This window comes from Miscanthus floridulus, chromosome 11, assembly GCF_019320115.1.
Source record: "Miscanthus floridulus cultivar M001 chromosome 11, ASM1932011v1, whole genome shotgun sequence".
NCBI lineage: Eukaryota > Viridiplantae > Streptophyta > Magnoliopsida > Poales > Poaceae > Miscanthus > Miscanthus floridulus.
The window spans coordinates 43,077,639-43,090,150 of NC_089590.1; the positions used below are offsets into that span (position 1 = coordinate 43,077,639).

The window sequence follows — 12,512 nt, forward strand, 5'->3', positions numbered from 1 at the left end:
CTGTGAGATGATTTGTAGCTGTGTGAAGGTTATTTCAGGAACTTGCAGGTGGAGAAGTTGGCTGATATCATCTTGGTTGCAGACTTTTTCAACAGAGATATACTTATTCTTTGCAAAGGAGATGAAAGCGTTGGGAAAATGAGCGATGCATTAATTAGAGACCGGTGATGTGTACATATAGGTGTGGTGGGGAGCCGGAACGGCAGGCCCACGAGCCAAGAGTCCCATAGCACAGTTATATTCTAACACTCTCCCGTAATTCAAATTAGGAGTACCGCGAACATTGAGACTGGATCTAAACTCTGTAAAAACAGACGTCGGCAAGCCTTTGGTGAAGATATCGGCGTACTGGGATGTTGTTGGAACACCTAGAACACAGACTTCTCCAAGGGCAACGCGGTCATGGACGAAATGCAAATCAATCTCAATGTGCTTGGTCCTCTGGTGCTGAACGGCCGGGGTTGGTGGACAAGTAAATAGCACTGACATTATCGCAGTACACAATAGTGGCTTGCTGAAGAGGGCTATGGAGCTCGTGCAATAGTTGACGCAGCCAACACGCCTTGGCGACTCCATTGGCAACTACGCAATACTCAACCTCCACACTGAATCTAGAAACTGTTGCCTGACGCTTGGAAGACCCAGAAATGGGGTTGTCCCCCAAGAAGACGTCGTACCCAGAGGTGGAATGGCAGGTGTCCGAGCAACCAGCCCAATCAACATCAAAATATACAGTGAAACCAATAGGCGAGGTGGGAAGCTGATGAAGACCAAGATCCATGATACCCTACACATAGCGCAAGATGCGCTTCATGACAGCGAGGTGTGGCTCTATCGGATCATGCATGCAAAGACAGATCTGTTGAACAGCATAAGCAATGTCAGGATGCGTGAGGGTGAGATACTGCTAGGCACCGGCAATGCTGCGAAACTATGTGGCATCAGGCACTGGATCGGAACACCATCAACAGACATCTTGGCGTAAGTATCAAGGGTGCTACAAGGCTTGCAGTCATGCATACCCGCACGGTCTAGAATATCCATTATGTACTGCTTCTGAGAGAGGAATAAACCATTAGCTCGACGTTCAACAGAGCTACCAAGGAAGTAGTGAAAAGAACCCATATCTATCATAGAGAATTCCCACTGAAGAGCTACAATAACCTGCCGGAGAAAACTCTGGGACAAGGCCATGAGAACAATATCATCTACATAGAGAAACAAGAAGGTTGTGTCAACACCTCTACGGTATATGAACAGGGAAGTGTCTACCTTCGCCTCAACAAAGCCATGAGATGTGATGTGAGAAGCAAAGCGACTGTGCCAAGTGCGAGGGGCCTGCTTTAGTTCATACAATGATTTGTTCAACCGGCACACATAATTGGGTGGTGAGAAGTCAACAAAACATGATGTCAACCCCACCTCTGATCCCTTTTTCAACTTAGAACGCCTCAAAGATGAGCTCAATCGCCCTCTTTTTTTATGGAGGTCATCATTCTTTTGAGTTGGGCTATCTCGATAACCAGAAACAATAAGATTTTCAATCAGATCAATGCCTTGACTCAGGGATGCAAGAATTTGTTTGTCCTGGAAATGGATGCACTGTTACTGCACGCCAAGAAGACTTACTCGCCAAGGTTGCAAGAATGGATAAGTGGTGTAGGTCGGTGGTGGTGTGTCTGCTAGTCTTTTTTTTTTTCTCGGTCACACAAAAGATTTGCGCGTTTTTGTATTAAGCGAGGAGAATTTTGATTACAATGGGTTGGGCCTTATAGATTTTCAATAAGCATATGTCCACCCAAACTCACACTTGACTACTCTATTACTCGCTGAAGAAGACAACCTAGGCTCCTCGCGCCGGCTTGCACCCACGACTCAGCCTCGTGCTTGATGTGCTTGAGTAATTCGGGAATTTGAGTGCTCGCTCCGCGGAAGCATCGCGCATTCCTTTCTTTCCATAGCTCCCAAGCAACTAATGCGAAGATTGAACCCGCGCTGTTGCGAAGCTGCCCTGTCCATTGCTCTCTCCAGGTGGTCCACCAATCCATAATTGAGATGGCCGGCTCGAGGTTTTGTGTTTCCCTCAGCGCCGATGGATGTACCACAAAACTTGCTTGGAGTAGGAGCACTCCACAATTATGTGATCAATGGATTCCGGCTGTTGGTCGCATAGGAAACAGTTGCCGTGTGTCTCTAGACCGTGTCGTCGCCGCCTGTCGGCTGTCCAATGTCACCGCCTGAGAGCAAGCCAGATCAGGTTGCAGTCCGGCGGTGGGTGTGAAGCTTGGTGTAGGGCTCCGTAGGCTGATCTGACCGAGAATTTTCCATCCGACGCCCACCTCCAGATCACTTGATTCGGGTTGTCATTGCTGGATCCATGCCCGGTTCGTCAGCGCCTCTGCCACCGTTTGGTTCTGAACGACCCTTTTGGGGATGAGCTTGAACAATGTCGGTGCCATTGCTTGGATGGAGGTCCCTCCGATCCAGTTGTCTGTCCAGAAGACGGTCTCTGCACTGTTGCCGACGATCTTCAGGAGTTGCTGGCTTCTGAAAGCTATCTGCTAATACCTTTCTTTCCTTTTTTTGCGCTTCTGCTTAATTGTAACCACTCTTTTTATTATTTAAATTCATTCAGTAGGGGCCAAAACCCCTCCTGTTCTCCTAAAAAAAAAAGACGTGCTCTTTCATCGATTAATATATTCGAAAAAATAAATAAGCCTTCATCTCCTTGTTATCTGATCCTACAGCAGACTCTGCTGGTCTTAAGCCCTTCACCTAATGCTGTGCGATCGAATAACATAAAATTTTGTCGTCTTTACATCAACAAATTGCTCATTCATGGTCATGAATAGATCAACTCGGATATATATTTTTCTATAGTTTTGTTATTGAATTGGTAACAACATGTTGTCATCTTCTTTGTCATAGTTCGTAGCTACAAGCCAGCTGGGCAAAACTCAAGAATATTATCGGTTGAGTAGCTAAAAGTTTGACAGTGTCGTCAATTAAGTTTCTTAAATCTGGTGATACCAAATACAAAACCTAGGAGAAAAATTTGTAGACCTGATAGGAAAAGATACCAACGCCCACGGCAAGATCGTCTGCCTGCTATGGGAGCCACCTCCAGCACGCCATCATCGTAGGTGGTAGCAATTTCGAAAATGTGCATCTCGTCTTCTTGCGGAGGCAGCAGCGGCTTATTCTTTCTAGCCATTTTTGTTGCTTCATATCTCATCGCCTTCTTGTCTTCAGTAGCATCGATGTAGACAGTCGAGCCCTCGCCGACTTCTCTATTGATTAGCATCTCGGAAAGCCTCGTCATCACGTTCTTTTGCACCCACGTTCTTATGGGTCTTGCACCATACATCTGCAGGAGACAGAGTCCATGGTTAGTTACCAGCAAATTAACCAGCTGACACAAGACATATTAACCATGCTGAAAGTGGAGCTGTTCAGTGCTTACTGGGCAGTGGGTTTCAAAGAATATAACATCCATGGCGGCATTGCTTAGGAACAGAGAGATGCCCTTGTCGGCTACACTGGCAATGATCACTACCGGAATCGCAAGCTTTGCCGAGTGTCAAAACTTTGCCGAGTTTTTTTATCTCGGGCACTCGGCAAATGCTGTCTTTGCCAAGTGCCCAAACTCGAACACTCGACAATGACATGACCCTCGGCAAAGCTGGTCTTTGCCGAGTGCTCAGGGTCGGCACTCGGCAAAGACATCCTCTTTGCCGAGTGCTCAGACATACCACTCGGCAAAGACTTTCTTTGTCAAGTGTCAACGTCTCACACTCGGCAAATTTTGGCCCGCCGTTAAACCAGCCTGCCGCCGTCAGCTCTTTGCCGAGTGTACAAATGCAACACTCGGCAAAGAGGCTCTTTGCCGAGTGTCAAAGCAGACACTCGGCACAGTATAATTTTTTTTTGACTCCTGCACTTCAAAATTTTTCACCTCTCCACATACATGTGGTACTCCATGCTTAAGTTTGGTGTATTTTTGAATTTATTTGCTATATTTAACTAATTAATTGCATTTCAAGCAATTTTTTGAATTAAGTTAAATTTGAACTGCAAGTGATTCAAATATTTGGAAAAAATGAGTGTAAAATTGATATTCATGTTATTCAACCCGGTTTGAGGCCTTACCTATAAGATTATAAGGGGTTTCGAACATCTTATTTCAGAAACACGACCCTGAGCGTGTGGTTGAATGGTTTTTAAATTCTATAAAAAACAAAGGAAGTCCGAAAATCATGAAATATGAGAGATGTCATGATATCATATGTGGAGGCTGTGCTAAAAAATTGAGAAGGTGTCGCATAAGTTGTCACGTACATTGCTTACAAACCGAAACATCTCCGAAGAAGTTTCATGATTGTTGAGAATGATCTAGTAAGATTTGGAGTGAAAGTAACGGTCGAGTTGTGGTTTGACTCCGAAACTTTTTGTATAGCCAATAGACATCAAAGATCGTGTCATGTTAAATTTTAGTGATTTTTTGATCCATTTGATAATTATTAATTTTTAATTGCAATTATATAAATGGAATTTGAGCTATAACTACATGATGTCATGGTCTATTTTTCGCTGAAGCATCAAATTTGCATTGTTGAGTGAATTTGACAAGGTATTTTCAAAGTGTATCAGAGCAAATTTGGAAAAAACGGTTAAGGAAAAGGGAAAGGAAATAGAAAAGTTTTAAAAAAAATATCTTTACCGAGTGTCCTAGGGTTAGCACTCGGCAAAGTATAGTCTTTGCCGAGTGCCTTATCGGCTTGACTCTCGGCAAAGATTTTTAATGTTTTTTTTAAATCCTGGCTTTGCCGAGTGTCGGATCGCGGACACTCGGCAAAGGCACGACCGAAGACTTAACTGGCACGACCGAGACTCACTCACTCACGCACGCACACTCCCGTCCCCTCGCTCCCTCACCGCCCCTCCCAGCGCCACCCCCCGCCCTGCTCGTCATCCTCGCGCCGCGGCGCCTTCTCCCGCGCTGCCCCGCTCGTGCCCGCCCGCCGTGCTCGCGCCCGGCGCGCTCTCCCGCCGGCCGCGGCCCCGAAGCCGCCTCCACTGGCAAAGTTTGGCCCGTCGGCTGCCCCCGTCACCGCCCCACACGCCACCCCGCCCACAACGCCGCCCCTGTGCGCCGCCCCGCGCGCGCCCGCCCGCCCACACCGGCCGCTCCCGCCGGTGGCCCGCCGCCTGGACTCGTCTCGCCCGCACCCGGCGCCCGTCCCCGCGCGCCGACGACGCAGGCTCCCGCGGCTGGCCCCCGGCGCCCTCCCCCGCGCGCCGACGACGCAGGCTCCGGCGCCCGGCCTCCTGCACAGTACCTAGGTAATCCCTTGTTCATCTCTTTCATGTTCCCTTTGTCTGATAGAAATAAGGTAAAAGGTTCCATGTTGTAGAACATTGGTGTTTTGAATTGCCTCATTCCTAGTTCCCCTGGAGTGAAATGTTGTAATATCATTTTATCTGTCTGTAGAATGTAGTTTCATTGAATTCATATTCATACTGAGATCAAGTGCAAAAAAAAACTTTCACTAGTAGAGTGATCGATGCATAATTTTTTAAGTTTAGCTTTCACTAGTTAGGTAAAATCCTAAAGCTTGGCATGATACAGCAGCCCCGTTAACCTTTTTGCCGGCAATAGGCAAGTGGCTTAGTGGAAGAAATTTTAGAAGGGGGAAAGCATGAGAAATTGCTACAACGACAAATCAAAAGCAAAACCACTTAAACAACATTTAAAGGTAGACGTGTTGACTATTGTATTTGTTTTATTTTTATTCGATAGGCATTGACCTAGCTGTCAGAAAAGCTACAGATGTGTTGCAGGTCTACAAATACAGATAGGAAGGGCTTGAACAAAGCAGTCAAAAATATCTAACCGTTTTATTTTCAAACTTGTGAAAGCAACCGATCCTGGCATAGTAATATCTAACCGTTTTATTTTCAAACTTGTGACCCACGCTTGCTTGCTTCACGGTAACATGCATGCTAATGCAAATCAGTACGCAGTTTTCAGTCACTATTTGTTTTTATTATAGACTCCTACAGGGAGTCAAGGACTAGCATATATAGCGACCTATGGTCCTGCAAAACGCTTTCGTATTTATGGATGGATGGATGCATAATAGCAACAGGCTGGCTGACTGGTTCTGTCACGCACTCAAGGTGCAGGCTATTAATTGGAATGGTTGATCGATTCATACACTCGATCGATCGATGATCATCTCGTCAAAGATTCCGTCGAGAAAAAAGGGCAAATCATCGACGGTCGATGGCTGACCGTACGTACCTAGGTAGAGGCGCACGGCGTCGACGTAGGAGCGGTTCCTGACGACGCCTCGCTCCGGGTCGTGGGAACTGTAGCAGTCGGCGATCAGGGTGGACTGCACCGCGGTGACGCCGGCGAAGAACACCATGGCCGCCGATCCCTGCTAGTACGTACTAGCTGATTGAGCTCTGCGGTGCGCAAACACACCTTGCAGTTGGTTTATGTCACAAGCACAAACGTAGTATGGACGACCTGCAAGGCTGCAATGCCGCAGGAAGCAGATCCCTGCTTTGTTTGCAAACTACAGTATTTTCTTTTCTTTTCTTTTTCCTTTCCCTTTTGCTGCAGTAGTCACAATCTTTTTGTCAAGGAATTGGGATTGATTTCAAACAAGAAACAGCCACAAATAAAACACACACGGTGCAACTGAATAATCCTAGCTAGGCAGGTTCAACTTTCTGAAACAGATGAAGCTTCACGTATACTCTGCGATGTGGGATACAGTAGCAAGGAACTACCCAAGTGCTGGTGGGTGGCTTGAACCCTTGCTTGCGACCATTTGGTCAAAACCAGCAGCACTGTGTCGGTTGGCTTGACCCAGCCATTCACTTGGTGCACACTGATGATGGAGTATATCTATTATTACATGATTCATGGTTGGATGGACTTATTAAACTGCACTTGATGCCTCCGCCACCTCCAAAGAAAGGCAGGGGTCCAGGCAGCAGAGGCTGGGGTCGTCAGGCTCCTCCGCCACAGAGGCAGGAGGAGGAGGTGGAGGAGGAGTCCGAGGAGGAGGAGGTGCCCAAGAAGCACGAGGAGACGGTGGAGGAGGAGGAGGAGGAGGTGCCCGAGGAGCACGAGGAGGCGGTGGAGGACGAGGAGGAGGAGGAGGACGAGGCTGAGGAGGCGACGGGGGGTTCCTCTTCCTGTGGTGCGGCAGCAGGGGGCTCCTCTTCCTCTGGCACGGCTAAACTCTATCAGCGAGGTCCCTCACAACTCCCGAAGCGACCGATACCTCTTGAGAGACGCCCGATGGTTCGACCCGATGGTTCAAAGTAAGTAACTTTACATGCTGTCACTATTTTCTCATTTGTTATGTTGAAACTAATAATTTTTCTTGATCACTTGGGCAGGGGTTTCGTGATTGTGGGTGCAGGTGGTCACGGACGCCATCCCAATGGCGTTCTTGGTCTTTTGTGCAAGACACACTTCCCTGGCCTTGTTGACTTTGCCAGAGTGCGGCAGCCGGCCTGGACGTTTGCCCACTACGCCATCTGCGCAGATGCATATGATCTGGATGGCAGGATCTATGGCCACAAGGCAGAGCGGGTGATTACGGAGTTGTGGGTAAGTCTTCGTCTCACTACACTGCTCAATTCATCACATTCATTGGACATTCTTCAAATAATGATAGGATACATTGCGTCTACATACAGGATTTCTTCATATGCGAGCCGGGATGGGAGGTGGCAGCGAGCGCGGCGGCTAACAAAGCTTGTCACAAACTCGTGGGTGACATGCACTACGAGGCGCGTCTCCAGGCCGTCATGACATACAACGCGACCTTCGAGTTTAGGAAGGTCACGAAAAAAGAGGCAAGAAAGGAGACGCTGACCAAGGAACAATACATGAAGGTAAATATATAAGATTAATACTGATTTTTTCTAAGATTAAATAAGCTTAATTTGATCTACATATACTTGATGTCGTGTAGGTGGTTCCGTTGTGGTGCACTGGGCACAAAGACTGCTAGGAGGCAATGGTGGACAAGTGGTGCAACCCCGAGTGGTGGGAGACACACAATGCTTGTCGGGAGCGGCGTTTGATAATGCCTGGTGCACCACACCATCAAGGCAACCTTTGCCTCCCGGCCTACGCAGCTAAATGGGTACGCTGAATCCATTTCTTTATTCTAAAGCTCAACTATGCAAATTTCTAATCATCTTGTTGTTTCTTTCGCAGTCGGCGTCACATGGTGGCGCGCCCGTCTCCCAGTTCCAGGCGTGGGCAATGGCCCACAAGGGCAAGGCGACGTCCGACGTCCACTACAACCCGGAGGACCCGCCCGAGGCATACAGCAACTCGTCCGTCCACACCCGCCTCACTGAGTACACAGTGATGGCAAGGGAGGTCTATGGGCCAGAGTACGATCCCACCTCCAAGGACCTTGATGGAGAAGTTGTCATGAGGTTGGGAGGAGGGAAGAAGCACGAGCGGTACTGGATTGGCGACGGCGCAATCGACCAGGCCCATACTAGGTCTCTCTCCGAGATTCGAGCAAGGAGCACGAGCTCGAGCCTGGCCATACGCACACGGCCGGACTGTACACAGCACACGGTACAGGCACTCAAGGTTATTTCTATTTTATTCGTCGTTCATTGATTTTTACATACCTTTGCTTTGCGTTGTATCATTGGGGTGAAATATTGTAGGCCGAGGTGGCGGAAGAGAGGAGGCGACGGGAGGAGGCTGAGGCGAGGGCTGAGGAGGATCGACGGAGGATGGAGCAGATGTTTTAGTATATTCAAGGTCTTGGAGCTTACTCGGGCTATGTTCCGCCACCGATGATATTCACTCCACCAAATGATCCTGCTGTCACTCCTGTGAGTTTCTCTACCTTAAATCTAAATGTGAATGTGGATATGGATATATGAATGTGAATCCAAATGATATGTTAAGACAAATGCACCATGATATGTGAATATGCATATGTGGTTGTCGGTCATCGTACCGTTGTTTTGTTGTAGGTTTTGGACACCTCACCATTAAGGGGAAGTGCTGCCGAAATTTCGAACTGACACTAATATGTTGCTTTTTTCAAGTTTTTAGAACCTACCTTAAATCTTGTCTCACACATGCAATCAATTCTCTATTGTGTAGGGGCAATCGGCGGCGTCGAATGATGTTCATGGCACACCTCCAGCTCAGGGCATACCTCCGTCGCAGTGGGACCGGTGGAGTGGCCGTCAACAATAGAGGTAGATGGACTTGTGCTTGTGATGCTTATTTGTGAATGGTGGCACTTGTGACAGCACTTGGATGATATTTTAGGACTATGTGATACTTGTGGACAACTTGTGATGATATTTATCATGGTTATGGATTATATGTGATGGTTGTTGTGTGATATGTGATATATATGTGATGGTTGTGTAATATATGTATGTGTGGATGCAATAAATAAAAAAATGCAAAAAAGCAAATTTTCCAGCTATGCCGAGTGCAATCACCAAGACACTCGGCAAAGCTGGGAAGTTTGCCGAGGGCTATGGTCATTGCACTCGGCAAAGACAGGGAGGCTTTGCCGAGTGCTATCGCCGTTACACTCGGCAAAGGCAGGGCTTTGCCGAGTGCCACCAGTAAGGCACTTGGCAAAGCCTCCCTGCCTTTGCCGAGTGCCGCCCATTAGCCACTCAGCAAAGCGGCCACCTTTGCCGAGTGTAATAGGACTGACACTCGGCAAAGAGGACGGGCTTTGCCGAGTGCCCTCCATCAGGCGCTCGGCAAAGCGACCGTCACCGTCAATTGGCGCCGTCAGGCAACTTTTCTTTGCCGAGTGGTTTACGGGTACTCGGCAAAGCCTTTGCCGAGTGGTTTACGGGCACTCGGCAAAGCCTTTGCCGAGTGCCCGACAAAAGATACTCGGCAAAGAGGCCTTTGCCGTCACCGGCTTTGCCAAGTGATCTTTGCCGAGGGTTACACTCAGCAAAGGCTTTGCCGAGTGTATATGGGGACTTGTCGAGTGTCACATGCAATCGGCAAAGAGCCTGAGTCCGGTAGTGGATGCTCTTCATTTGGATTCTGACCACCTCCTTGAGCTTGTCACGCGACAGCGGCTCAAATATCACAACGTCACTCAATCTGTTGAGGAACTCTGGCTTGAAGAATTTCTGAACCTGCTTCATGACAAGTCCTCGTGCAGCTTGCATTGTTTCTTCACCGTGCATCATTCCCTCTGCCATGTGTTCCGCTCCCAGGTTTGAGGTCATGATGATCAAGGTGTTCTTGAAATCCACGGTCCGTCCTTTGCCATCGGTCAAAACACCGTCGTCGAGCAGCTGAAGGATGGCGTTGAACACCGCGGGATCCGGCGTTCTCCACCTCGTCAAAGAGGATGACACTGTAAGCCCGCCTTCGAACCTTTTCAGTCAGCTGACCACCATCTTCATGACCAGTATAGCTGAATTGAGCATGTCATCAAAGAAATACCAACATCCATCAGTGAGTGAGCTAAGATAAAGTGCAAAAATAATGGTCATTTCAGCAGCAGAAGGAGAGTATGTAGTACGCAGAATAGAATTAACCTTGGAGGTGCTCCTTTGAGACGCAAAACAGACCCGGCGCTGACAAATTCAGACATGTCGAAGCGAATCAACATCTTCTCACTGTCAAATAGTTGCTCAGCGAGAGCCTTTGCAAGCTCTGTTTTTCCGACGCCGGTCGAGCCTAGAAAAAGGAAACAACCCATAGGCTGGCGGCCACAGTTATCAAGGCCGATCCTTGCCCGTAACACTGCCTGCGCCACTGAATTCACGGCTTCATCCTGGCCAACAACGCGCTCGTGCAATCTGTCTGCTAGATGCATTAACTTGTGCTTTTCTTCATGATCAAGTGCGTGGACAGGAATGCCAGTCCATCGGCTCAGTCTTATTAAGATATTAATTGTAAGCAAGCAATTATTTACACAAACAAACATAAAGTAAGGGATACTTAGGTATATATATGATGCCTACTAGTGCAACATGCTCGGGGCAAACAAATATATTGAGTTTTTTTTGCTTGGCAGCAACCTGCATTCTTGTGGTGGCACATGCCTCGTCAATAAGATCAATTGCCTTGTCAGGAGAATGGCGACCTACATGCAGCAATAAATCCAAGCATGCCATCACGAAAAGATTAGCCCAAAGAGCTCTAGATTTGCGTGTAAATTAAACACTCCTATTATAAAACCATTTAACGAATCCCCTGTGCATGCTTTTAAATCCCCCGCTTCTGACATTATAAATATATACGAAAAAGTAAACAAAAGTATATCAATTTCACAGTGCACATGCATGCATCGAGTAAAAATCAATGCACAATCTGAAATACTCAATTATTTAGTCTCTAAAACTATGAGTTTGTATTTGCAAACCGTAGAGATGTGAACTAATTAACAAAAAGGCATACCATCGTACACACATGTGGGCTCGTCTTATGAGCCGTACTTTTTCAATGAAAGAACATTGTTTTTCTTTCACAACAAATCAGCGAATAGTACTTTTCAGCTTGTCTTTTCAGCGAAGGCCTGTTCGATTGAACTTATCAGTCTGGCTTATCTGCCATGATACAGTGTTTTTCTCTCACAACAAATCAGCGAACAGTACTTTTCAGCCTGGCTTTTCAACGAAACGAACAGGCACGCTTCGCTGAAAAGTACTATTCACCGATTTGTTGTGCAAGAAAACACTGTTTATTCATTGAAAAAGTACGGCTCATAAGACAAGCGAAACAGGTGTGTACGATGGTACGCCTTTTTGTTAATTAGTTCAGACAAGCGAAAAAGTATTGTTCGCTGATTTGTTACGAGAGAAAAACAGTGTTTCTTCGCTGAAAAAGTGCAGCTGAAAAGACAACAGTCAATTATTTCAAATGTGTTGCTACTTGCTACCCATGCAGACGCACAAGTTAATAAACCAGTGAACGCAAATTAGTAGAAACATGGTGAACTACCCAATTTAAACTTAACTTTCTAATGCACCGCACTCAAAAGTGCTCTAATAATTGGATATATGAAAAAATCAAGAAAACAACACCAAAATGATTACTGTTGAACACAGTATTCCTATAATCTTACCATTTGCGAACACAAGGTTGACAAGTACCCTTGTGTGTTCGTTTTGTGATGAGTGATTGTCAATGTGATCCACGAAGTAGGTTGAGTAGTGACTAACCCTACCATGGCGAAAGCTATGTGTGCGACATGTCTTTTGGCTTGTGTTGTGCATGTGTGGAGCTCGGATGCGGTGGTCGACGGCGAGGTGAAGGTCAAGGAGGACGTGCCGTGCCGACAGACCGGGAGCGGTGAAGGACGGACGTAAGGCTTGGACCGAGGGACCCAGAGGCCGGGTGACTAGCCGCGGTGGCTGACACTTGGGACATCGACAAGTGCAAGAAGACATGGAGTGACGGTGTTGACCGGGTCAAGACGGCGGACGCGTGAGTCGAGCGAGGCTCAGGAGGACTT

At 47.3% G+C, this 12,512-nt stretch overlaps 1 pseudogene; it reads right to left on the minus strand.

Annotated features, from left to right (window-relative positions):
* Window positions 1–424: 424 nt before the first annotated feature.
* The window catches only part of LOC136491841 (chaperone protein ClpB1-like), a 57,117-nt pseudogene continuing 45,029 nt past the window's right edge, over window positions 425–12,512 (minus strand).